Source organism: Xiphophorus couchianus, chromosome 6 (genome assembly GCF_001444195.1).
Source record: "Xiphophorus couchianus chromosome 6, X_couchianus-1.0, whole genome shotgun sequence".
NCBI lineage: Eukaryota > Metazoa > Chordata > Actinopteri > Cyprinodontiformes > Poeciliidae > Xiphophorus > Xiphophorus couchianus.
Genome location: NC_040233.1, coordinates 27110618 through 27122908, shown reverse-complemented (window position 1 = coordinate 27122908; position 12291 = coordinate 27110618). Strand labels below are relative to the sequence as shown.

Below are 12291 nucleotides of genomic sequence, written 5' to 3'. Positions count from 1 at the left end.
AATCCCTGATTGATACCCACTTGATTGGTTTGGACATTTGTTAAATTTCAAGCTCTACAGAGTCATTCATAAGACAAGACAGTTAAAAACCTTTTTTTTTAGTCTAGCATCATGTTTTCTTTCCCATTTTCAGGATTTCCTCCAGAAAACTTGCTTGTACACTGCAAAAACACAAAATCTTACCAAATATTTTTGGTTTAATTAGTGCAAATCTCTTAGTTTTGTCTTATTTCAAGTGTACAGATTTACAAGTAATTATTTTTACACTTATGGTGTATTATAAACCTGTTTGTAATAAATAAAAATGCAACACATGACCTGGTGGGCCACATACTCAAAGATCAATAAACTTTAAATTCAAATGAATATTTAAGAACAGAAAGACATTTTAAATACCTCAAATAAATAAGCAAAACAGAAACGACAAATAAAATGAATTATAAAATCTGTGGAAACTAAGTTGTTCTTCAAAAACAGATTAGTTGAGACCAAAGCAGACTGAAGAGTTTTATCATCCTGTTTTTGGTAGAAAGAGAAAAACAATAAAGCATGCAAATGTAAATTATTGAATTTCTTTTAATTTATGATGTGATTGATTTATTGCTTATAATCAAGACATGTCCAATTCAGTAACTTACACATCGTCTTCCTTTGCTTCTCCACCTCTGTTGTGTCGGTTGTGGTTTCTCTCTATCCTGCCTCTCTCCTTCTTTTCTCCTCCGTCCTTTCCTCCCATCCCGCCCCCTCAGGTCTACCCGGGTTTCTCTCCCCTGCCTGACTTTGCAGTGTGAGTGCAGAGGTGATTCGGATCACATCGCCGCTCTACTGACATTGCAGTTTCCCATGAGAGACACATTTAGTCTGGGAAAAAAAGTCTCCTAAGATTCAAAATGTCACATTTGGAGGTTTTATGTTTTGCCCACTTTTAGAGAAAGATTGTGTTTTTGTTGAGGTTACTGCAGCTCTTGTGTCTGTAAGAAAACACACACAAGCTAAATGCTGTTATTTATAGAAGCGTCAGGGTGACAATGTCAGTTCAACCTCAACCCTGGCCTTTACAGAAAGCTTCACAGCTGAATCTAAATACGCTTCAGCTTCTGTTAGTGAGTCAATATTTTTTAATACATTAAGATCGTTCAATGAGATTTTTTTATTTTGCTTTAGATGTTAACGTTTTCTAATTTACAAAACATTTAAACTGTCTGAGTTGAAAATGGAGAAATGCGAGATGCCGTTCCTCTCAAATTTAACTTAAATTATTTTTTTTCTTATTATTGTTATATTTTGTGGTTTTATGCTGCAGAAACTTTACATTTCGCCAAGTATATTTGTCTTGTTTCTTTAGCAAATACCTAGGTACTCTTGAAATAGGACAAAACTAACTTGCAACAAAATTTTCAGCGAGATGCAGGAGCTTCTTTCAAGTCAATAATTCCTTAATATTGATAAAAGGCACTAATTCCACTATATTTTTTCACTTTTAACATTGGAAAATGTTGTTATAAGTCTGCCAGTGCAGCTAATCCTTTTTTCTGTTGCAACAGACTCATTACTTATTGTGTCGATGACTTCACAGCAGTTCCTCACACTGACCATGCATATTTTATTTCCTGTTTATTGTCATATTTACATAAAAAAACACACAGAATATTACCAAGTATTTTTGTCTAATTCCAAGTTTATATATCAAAGTGGACTTGAAATAAGTTAGCTGTAGGTTACCTGTTTTTGTCAACAAGTTGCTGTTTTTTGTTGTCTGGAACCTGAAACCTGCTGATTGGTGGGTCAAATTTTAGCAGCACTGCTTGTTACCTAGCAACCCCATCAGAGTTCCACCCGTTACCTAGCAACCCCAGCTGAGTTCCAGCATGTTTGGTCAGCTGGTTTTAAATCAGCAAAAGGTGTTGTTGTTGACTTGCCATCCACAAACCTGCATTCCTTGTTGATTGTGCAGGAGGCTCCACTTCTGCTTTTCAAAAAATGTAAGGTGGTATAATTGCACATTTGTTTTGCAGCCAGTTTCACTTGTGAGGATTAAAGTCACAGAGGCCCTAAAACAGCTCATTCTGAATGAAGTAGACTAAAAGGTGATTATGTAAGAATGATTTTGGGCAAAACATGTTTTGTAGACCCATGTTAAAATGTTCAAGGTATAAAACGGGTTTCATTTTTGGGAAATGAAAATATATTAATCAGTTTTAACTTATATTTTATTGAGAAATTTGCCAGTCAAAAGCAGAAATGTAGAACTCTTTGGGGATTGATCTGTTGAATTGTTTTCAGTCTCCATAATTACATTTTTTGGGATGGTAAATATGGTTGAAATGGAAAAACTGGTAATTTGGAAAATAATAAAACTGATTTCATCCTCCTCCGCCGTCATATTGACAGCGTGACCAACCTGTTTAGAGCTGACAGACTGGTTTAACCGTCCAGCTGCTCTCACCGCCTGTCCATGGAATAATCTGCGGCGTCAGAGCCGCTCGTCGGCTGCCACGCTGCGGGTTCATGGGACGGAGCTGCTGATGTTTTCCTTGGACTGACTCGGTTTGGAGCCGCAGGGTTCTGGAGACGCCGCAGTGACTCAGCGACTCGTCAGAGCCGAGTTTCTGTTCTCTGAACGGCTTCAGGAATCAAAGACATGGGAAGTTTTCCTCCTTTAATCACAAACAAAGATGAAATCTGGAGACTCTTTTGCACCGGTGTTATAAATCTGACAGACTTTGTCTTTGTTATCTTGTAAACCTCCAGAAATATTCTGCCTTTCTGCACTTTGTTGATTTTGGATGGATTTCACTGCATTATAATTAACTCTTTAACTCCCAGATGGAGCTGTGAATTAAACGTTATTAATCAGGATCGATTTGTTTGGACACACCAAGTTGGTGGTTTCTATTTCTCTTCTTCTTGTGAATTAATTACATAATCAGAACAATCTGAAGTGTTTGTTCCTGTCTCTCCACCCGGATTGCGACGCAGCGCTGCAGGGCTATCTTTGGACTAATGTACCGAGAGTTCTGGTTCTTTTTCCATTACAGAACAGCCGTTTCTGGACTCACGTGGTTTTTATATCCTGCCTTTAAGAGTCTCTCCCCCAGTTGTGTAACAGCAAGAAGCTGACGTAACGGCTCAAACCGACCCTGAACCAACATAGCAATGCAGCTGGAAGAAGCATCAGCTGGTTCTTTCATATTGGCTCATTTTTCTTTACTGAAACCGAAAATAAGCAGATTTTTAAATTTGTTTAAACAAAGTAAACTTGAGTTTGAAATGAACTCTGGTGAGAGTGATTGGTACGGCGTTCCCGCTCGTAATCTTGGCGGTTGAGCAGAACCTTTTGGTATGTTTTCATATAGGACCAGGTTGATTTCTCTTTAGTTATAGAAAACATAATTTGAGAACTGCTTTCTGTACATCCTCTGGCTGTCTTTGTCTGATATCAAAATAAATCGGCCTGTCTATGAAACAGTTAAGTTTGACACAAAAAGAAAAAGAGAATCTCAATTAATTAAACTTTTTCCTTCAGCCAAAAACTGAATATTCTACTTTATAATGTTGACTGACTTTTGCATCTAAACTATGGATTGCCTATTGGAAAATTACAGTAAAATAATTTAGAGAAATAATTTGGGTTATTCAACCTGCCATAAGAGAACTAATTAAAACTTAACTCCAAACTAAACATTCAGTAAGCAAACTAAATGCTCTACAAACTAATCTATTTTAAAATTGCTAGCTAAATATTTAGTCTACAAACTGAACTATAGCTTATCTAACCTGCTAACTAAATATTTAGTCTACAAACTAAATATAGTTAGCTTGCTAGCTAAATTTAGCTAGCTAAATATTTAGTCTACAAAATAATTAGCTAGCTAAATATTTATCTTGTTAACCAAGTATTTATGAAGCTACATTTTTAACTAGCAAGCAAAATATTTAGCCAGCTAAATATTTATCTTACTAATTAAATATTTATCTTGAAATTCTGATATTTACAAATAAACGATAAACATGGGAAAACTGTAATTTTAAAAAGTTTGATCCCCCATTCTCTTTGCTCTTATGTCAAGCTAAAGGACCCAAGTTTTACTGTGAAATTTTGACATTGTTTATGACTCCATGCTAAACGATGTTATGAGGTTTAAAAGCTGCAATGTGTTTTGGATCAATGAATCATTTAGCTGCTGCTGAATGTGTATAAAACCAGCCGGATCTGTCTGTTCATACGTGTCCCGGTTTGGTTTGAAGCTGTTCCAGTAAAATCTGTTCTCAGATAAGAGCCAGGTGTTACATCGTGAAGCTCTGTGTAAAAATAGTTATCAAAGGTTTCATCAGCGAGACTGCTGAGTCACCGTTAAACAGTCTGTAGACTGTTTCAGCAAAAAGCAGTGAGCTCGAAGGTATTACATTAACAGGATCTTAGAGGGTGTGAAGGACCTCCGTGGAGAAAATCCCTGACCTGGCGTTAATCTGGATTAACACGGTTTAGATGCGACAGAAACACCTGAGAGGAGTTAGAGTCTCTTCAGGGAATTAGTTCAGCAACTGGGGGTGTCAGGTGGCGTTTTCTTCACATCGCTGCTGGAAGAAAATTAGATTATTTATTTTTAGTTTGGATGGATTTACCTCTTTATCAACTCCAAAATGAAAATATGATTTTTTTTTAGTCACTCCTTTTGGCTTCTTGTCAGTAAAATCACATTTCCTTATTTATTTATTTATGCAAATAAAGTCATGGCAAATGAACAAGATTCCTCTCTTATTCAATATCTACAGGCTCCCACTAACTCTGATTATAACAAATAATAAGATTAGCTCTACGTTATAATATAAGCTCTGAAACCATCCAACACTGCAAAAACACAAAATCTTACCAAGTATTTTTGGTGTAGTTTCTAATGCTGATATCTTAGTGCACTTAGATAAAACTGACTTACAGGTACATTTTTAGCCAGACATAGTGGCTTGTTTTAAGTCTATAAGTACCTAATGCTGATGAAAAAAGGAAAAAAGACTAGTTACATTGGCAGATTATTTCAAGACTTTTTTCCTTCTTATAAGTGAAGTAATCTGCCAGTGGAACTAGTACTTTTTTGTTAATATTGAGGAATTATTGACTTAAAACAAGCTCCTATATATTGCTGAGCTTGATATAGGAGCTTTAAGTTATTTTTGTCTTATTTCTAGTGTGCTAACATATTTGCACGTGAAACTAGACCCAAAATACTAGATTTTATGTTTTTGCTGTGAAGCACAAACCAACATGTGGAGGTACCATAATTTTCTCTAGCTGAACAGAAACAAAACTGAAGTTATTATGTTTAGACCAAAAGAGGAACGATCTAGAGTCGGTTATTACAGGTAGAAACTAGCAATCAGGCCTGAAATCTGGTTCTGGTTATGGATTCTGACATGAACCTTCACAAACGCACAAGGACAGTTACAAAGTCGGCCTTCTATCCTCCTGTCCTTTTTAGAGCTCCTTCTGAACCATAATCACAGGAACATTGACCAACATATTTGATGTATATTGATAATTTTGATGATGGCACTTGACTGGTTTCTCAATTGGCAACTCAGAATTTCCTTCTTTCTGGAATGTGCTTTACAAATAAATGGTTGATTGACTGATTGATTGATTTCGATCCGGCCCAAAATCTGGTTGCAGTGATGGACTCAGACCTGAACCTTCAGAGTCACACAAAGACGGTGAAAAAGTCGGCCTTTTATCACTAAAACCAGGAAGATGGAGCACATCACCCCGTTCTAAAGTCCTTCCACTCAGAGAAAAGACTTTAAAAAATTTTTAGTTCTTAAAACTCTGAACCAAAATAAATCAAAGATCTGCTGCTGTTGTCGAACTGACTCTCCAGACCTCTCAGGTCTTCTGGAGAAGCAGCATTCAGCTTCTATTTGCCACAAATCTGGAACAAATTTCCAGGAAACTGCAAAACAGATGAAACACTGAGTTCCTCTAAAAACCCAACATGGTAGAGCTGCCTTTGATTAATAACTGGAACATTTATTGTTTCTGGTCTGGATTACAACTTTCCATTATCTGTTATTTTTGTTTAATTTTATGTTTTTCATTTAAAGCCCTTTGAGTGGCCTTGTTGCTCAATGTGCTATACTAATAAACTCATAATATGCAGTGTCATACATCTTATTAAAACTCTTTGCTTAAGATAAAAAAGGATTTTATGATGAGTTTTACAGCTCTGCTGATCTAATGCATTTTTAATTTTTAAATTTTCTGATGTGAGGCTTTAAACTCTTGAGTAATCATTTAATATTTGGTTATGAAGACTTCCACTTAAATTAGGTTTTATATTCTGTTGGTTAATTGCTTTTCTCAAGGAGAAATAACTTCTGTGGCATCTGTTTTATGTCTTTAGAAACCCATATTTCAGACATAAAACAAATCATTGTGTTGCTTCAACAATCTACCAGAAACATTTGCTTTAAAAAGATTGAAAATGTTTTTTTTTGTATTATTTCCTTCTTTCTTTCCTTTCGTTGCACGTCATTTCTCTTCCTGATCCTGAAGCAGTCTCTGGTGACCCAGTTTTCCTCATGAGGGAATTCAAATTCCCCAGCTCTTTGCTCACTCTTCTACCTACACAAAACGGTAGGAGAACCAGGTGTTTGGCCTTTTGGTTGCTTTCATGCCTGTTGACTCAAAGATGCCAAGCAATTTCAGCCATGTTTTGGGCTAATCTGCAGGAGATTGACTTTTGTCTGGTCTCATGTGCAAGATGGGAAACAAATATTAGCGTTAGTGGTGTGAATTTGCTTTTTCATCTTCATATTTTCCACTTGATGCCCATAGAAGTGCTGGAGTGTTTTTTTATGTTTGAAATGTTCCCAGAATGTTGCAATGTTTAGATTTTTATATTTTTAACTAAGAAAAGAGGTTGATAGGCCGTTTTATTCCAGATTACACTACCAGACAGAATATGATCATGTCGGCCATCTTGAATTTGGGTTTCTATAGATTTTTTGAAACATTTTTTCCAGGGTGGAATAATGGTAAAAATTTATTGCAGTGCTCCTATGTAAACTTGAAGCAGAACGAAAATGAAACCTCTGATTTTGATATTAGATGAATGTCATTTAGTGAAACATTTCCACAAAACATCCCTACACTGTAAAAACACAACATCTACCCAAGTATTTTTATTCAGTTTCTAGTGCAAACATCTTATTACACTTCAAATAAGACAAAACTAACTTAAAAGTAGCATTTCAGCAAGATATAGCAGCTTGTATTAACACAGTAATTCCTTAATATTGATGAAAAAGTACTTGTTCCATTGGCAGTTTATTTCACTTATAACAAGATGAGTACTTTTTCAAAACCATTTTAAGGAATTATTTACTTGAAACAAGCTCTTGTTTCTTGCTGAACAGTTACTTGTAAGTTAGTTTTGTCTTACTAACACATTTGCCCTAATTAGACCAAAAATACTTGGTGAGATTTTGTGTTTTTGCAGTTTAGGGAGTCGTCTGTGTTTTTCTTTCTCTGACAAGAAGATTGAAAGGTTGACAAAGAAACTATGTGTTATTGGAGGACATTACGATACATAAACACCAATCATAGAGACTTAAAAAATACTAAATGTTAATTTAATTGTAAGTTAGTTTTGTCTTAGTGTACTAAGACATTAGCAGTAGAAACTAGACCAAACACACTTGGTGAGATTTTGTGTTTTTGCACAAAAAACACAAGATTTTCACAAGATTTGTTCAAACAAATCTTAGGTTGTTTGAACATCCTAAGATTTAAAACAGTGATTTTTACCTGTTTTGATCCCCGTTAGAGATTTAAGTGAAAAGATGGAGGCTCTTTTAGCTCTCTGCATCACCTCTTCTCACCCTGCAGTGCAACTCCGCTTTTGTTAATGTCATCAGAAAGAGCCGCGCATCGCTCCTATCAGCACTCTGCAGCACCTGCTTTCTCTGCTGCGCTGTTCAGCTTTTTCCCTCCGGATCTTCCGTCCGACCCGCTCTCCGCCTCTGATTGATGGCTGACGGAGAAGTTGGACGGAGACCTGACTTGCTCTGCTCGGTGCTATTGATTCTTTTTCACTTAAGCCGTAATGAAGTATTGGTCAGCCTGAGGGAGGGAGTCAGCAGTGCTTAGTGAAGCAGCAGGTGAGCGCAGCCTCGAGACACTAGACTTAATTACCACCGGTCTTTGTGTTTTCAGCTTTCCGTTGAGCTGCATTGATGGTGTTGTTGTTATCTCTGTGCCGGAGTCAGCTTATCATGGAATAAAATAGGAAGAGAGCCAGACGGAATGGAAAAACCTTGATCTCTTACTCTAGAACAGTCAATATCCCATCTAGAAAATGGATAATGTGACTTTTCAGTGTTTATTTTTACACATAATCTTGCAAAATTGTAATATTTTAAATCCCTGCAGTTTAAAGGGACAGCATCATGTAAGATAGACTTTGTGAGTTCTACATCATCATATGATGTTATTCCCTGAACATACCTGGAGTGCTGCCTTGATTCTTTCATGCATGTTTGAGAATTCCTTTATTCTCCATGGCAACCTTTCAGCTGTGCAAAACGCCTTGGCGGACATAACCCCGCCTTCGAGGTGCAGCTCCTTCAGACTAGCCAGCAGCAATTAGCACCTGGTGGAACTCATAAAAACATTGTTAAAGGAGAAATGTTGTGATGACTTCCTGAAGGCGGAGCTTGAGAAAAAATTAAATTTTTAAAGAAACAGAAGCTCAATTTCAAGGCATTAAATTACAGCCATATTTGATATGTTAGTTTAACTACTGAACGTAACATAATTACTTGATTGTGCTATAAACAATCAAGGATGATTCTTTGGTCCACAAAATTTCTCATTTATCATCAAAGTAGTTTTATGAAGTACTTCAACTTACAAGTACAAATTATTGTGACAATTATTGCGACTTCTGTCAAATGACTGAATTTTTGAACATTTAAATCCTTCTAAAATCAGATCTACGAGGATTAATCCCTGCATACATTATATTTGAGATGTAGCGGCAGCAGCTGGAGCACCCTATGTTGGTATACATAAGAGGAAATATTCCCCCCAGGCTCCTCATTTTGCAGAAATCCTGTAAAGATATTCATACTGGAGACATATGCTTGTGGCTGAAACTGTACATTATTCATGGCTTCCTCGAAACGACACCGGCCGCCTGTCACCTGATCCACAGGAAACCATGTGTTTCCTCCGTTCAGATTCATCTTACAATAATTTTGAATATTTATGATTATGCCCCCAAATCCACAATTCCTCCAACTGTCAAGGAGTTTGACGAATGAGGCTTATTGGTTTTATGAGTCTTATTAGAGATAAACAATGTTTTGATCGACATGCTTTATGTAAATTTGTAAAACAAATAGCCTCTACATTCTGGTTTGGTTTTTGACTGTATTCACGATAAAAATCAAAGATTTAATTGATTTGAATTTCTTTGCTGGACAATTTTGCTAAACTGGTTGGTAGAAAAGAACAACTTTACCTTAAATCTGAGCAGTTTAATCTCTGTCGGCTTGCATGATTTATCAAGATTTATCACAGCAAGCTGCCCTTAAATGGCCACTAACACGCAGTAAACACCGGATGAAGAGCAGAGGAAGAGAAATGGGGAAAAACGTGAGAAGTATGCAATAAAAGGTGCAACAGGAGAGAAAAATATTTTAGAAAATATAAACAAAAGTTTAGAGGAGAAATGAAATCCAGCTGGAGACATTTTTAATAAGAAAGGATTGTAAAAAGGACATGAACAAAGTAAACACCAAAAAACAGTTTTATCTCTAATATGGATTCAGTAATAAATTAGAAAACGTTGTTCTTAAAAAAAAAGTAAAATTGTACATTTTTAAAGATGCATAGAAGATAACATAGTTAATTTATTAAATAAAAGCATTTTAAAGCTGCTGATTTTAAAAATATCTGACTGAAAATGTTAGAAACCTTCACTATTACACACTCTTAAATGCTTTTCAATTAAAAATGTTTGTTTCTGCAAGAAAAGTTCAGTCTTTTTCCTCCTGGGGAATTGTGACTTCATTGGGATTTAGCTATTGGAGTTTGTCTATTTCTGGAAATAACAAAAATAGTTTTGTATTGTCCCTTTTAAACAAATATATTTTGTTCGGCCCCTGAGTTATAAATATCTGCTGAAGCACCTTAAGTAAAAATTAGGTTTTATGTCCATTTTAGCTTCCATTTGATCTTTAATTGGAAAACACTTTAATTTTGTCTTATTCCAAGTATTCTAAGATATTTGTGCTAGAAACTAGATCAAAGCGACTTGGTAAGACGTTTTGTTTTTGGATCAGTTTGGTTGAATCGTAAATTGTTCCGGTGCTTTAATATTTATCCCTTTGGGCTCCATTCACTTGTCAGCGGTCAAAGTTTTATGGCTGACCTGAGCGTCGGCCATGTTAGCGCAGGTTAACATATGGACCCTCCTGGCGTTTTGGGTTGGTGCGTAATGGATTGTTTTGGTCTTGCTCACTTTATACAGTGAAAGAAATATTACTGCCAGCTCACATTCCTTGCATTAGGTGCGTGCGTGAACGTGCCAGCTGTTGTGCACGTGGCCAGCAGGGCCCTGTCAACCTGAGTGCAGCGCGAAGCGAAGTGACAGATTTGGATCAGCGGGGTGTGGGGAGAGACCGGCCACTGCAAACTGTGCCGCGGTTAAATAATGTAGCAGCTCTAATTCATTCCCCTGAATTATGGAGGCTAAGCAGTTGTTTCTCGGGAGCATTTTCATTGTGACACAGTCGGTCTGCGTCTGACTGCTTCAGGCGAGAGACATCAGCCCTTCAGACTGTCTGGAGGTCAGTCAGGGAGAGCCTGCGAGCTGACAGACGCCCTGAACGAGGTAAATAGATTGACTTTTTACACCTTTTTGTCTGCAGGGTATTAACTTTAAGTCATCCAAAATATGTTCATGACTTATGAAACTAATTTAAATCAGCCTTTGGTTGGTTGTTGTAGCAAAAACTTGTGTATTTGATACAGTATTTGAAAATTTGTAGTAGGTTAAAGTTTTTTTTTAAATCATCTGTCAACTTAACTAATTTGTTTCTGCATGATTGAAAGATAAAATTTTTTTAAATGTATTTAGTAGGCCTGTCGCCAAAAACCACAAATCAATCGTATGATAAATCAATAATTTATCGTTTTCCTCTTTCTACCAAAAACCTGATGACAAAAGGCTTCAGTTTTATCAACTAGCCTGTTTTTGAAGGACAAGGAGACTTCATAATTAATTCTATTTGTTCTTTTTGGGGTTTATTTATTTTGAATATTTAAAATTTCTTCCAGTTCCAGTGGTAAATGTTCATCAGGATGTAAAGTTTTTGATTTTTGAGAATGTGTTCTTGCATTATGTTACTTGAAAATTGCCTCAAAACAGCAATATTATCGTTTTATTGCATTAACTTTTGGAACAGTTTGTCCTCCAGCCAAATTTGTTGTCGTTCCAGGTCTGGTATTTGCTGTATTCTTGTAAAAATAATGAGTCACATGGTGAGTTTTTAGCTCCTAAGTTAGCGTGCTTTATCAGCGTGCTGCAGGTGTTGCAGTGGTGAAGTATGTAATTAGAGGACATGGTTGCAGTTATAATGTGTGTTATTTAGACACCATGTGGCCGAATGGAGGGAAAAACACACACACACACACACACACACCCAGCTACTCTCCCCTCTCTCTTTCACACATTCACTAACCGACAGCAGCGATAAGAACCCTTAAAGGTCGTGTGAGCGTGTGCGGTCCGGACTGAGTTATTTCAGCCGACACCTGATGTCAAAAGAGTGGACTTCCTCTGCAGGAGTCACGGCTCAACGCGCCACATCTTGTGTCACGTTGGATTATTGTTTGGAGAAAATTCCAATATGTGTTTGTTTTTGTTTTTTTAATTAAAAGGATTTGTGGGATTTTATTGGAAATACTTCACTTTTTAAAGCTACAGTATATAACGTTTATAAAAATATATATTTTCTTACATATTTGTCACCATTTTGTGACTGTGTGGTGTGACACAGATAATCTGGGAAAAAATAAAGCTCCTCTGCTTTCTCACAATGCTGGCTGAAAAGAACCAGTCAGAGTTTCTGTCTCTTTCTGAAGCTCCACCTTCAAGAAGTCAGGAAGTCATCATAACATGGCTGCTCTATTAACTCGTTAGCAACATTTTCACCAGATTTCCTCTGAGAAATGGCTCCTATGATGAGCTCAAAAGATGCGCAGTTCCACCAGGTCTTTGCTAATTGCTT

The 12291-nt window shown here is 36.5% G+C and overlaps 1 protein-coding gene across 1 annotated transcript in view; it reads left to right on the top strand.

Annotated features, from left to right (window-relative positions):
• The window catches only part of LOC114146246 (disco-interacting protein 2 homolog C), a 164918-nt gene that overhangs the window by 40351 nt on the left and 112276 nt on the right, over window positions 1-12291 (top strand). The window lies entirely within an intron of this gene.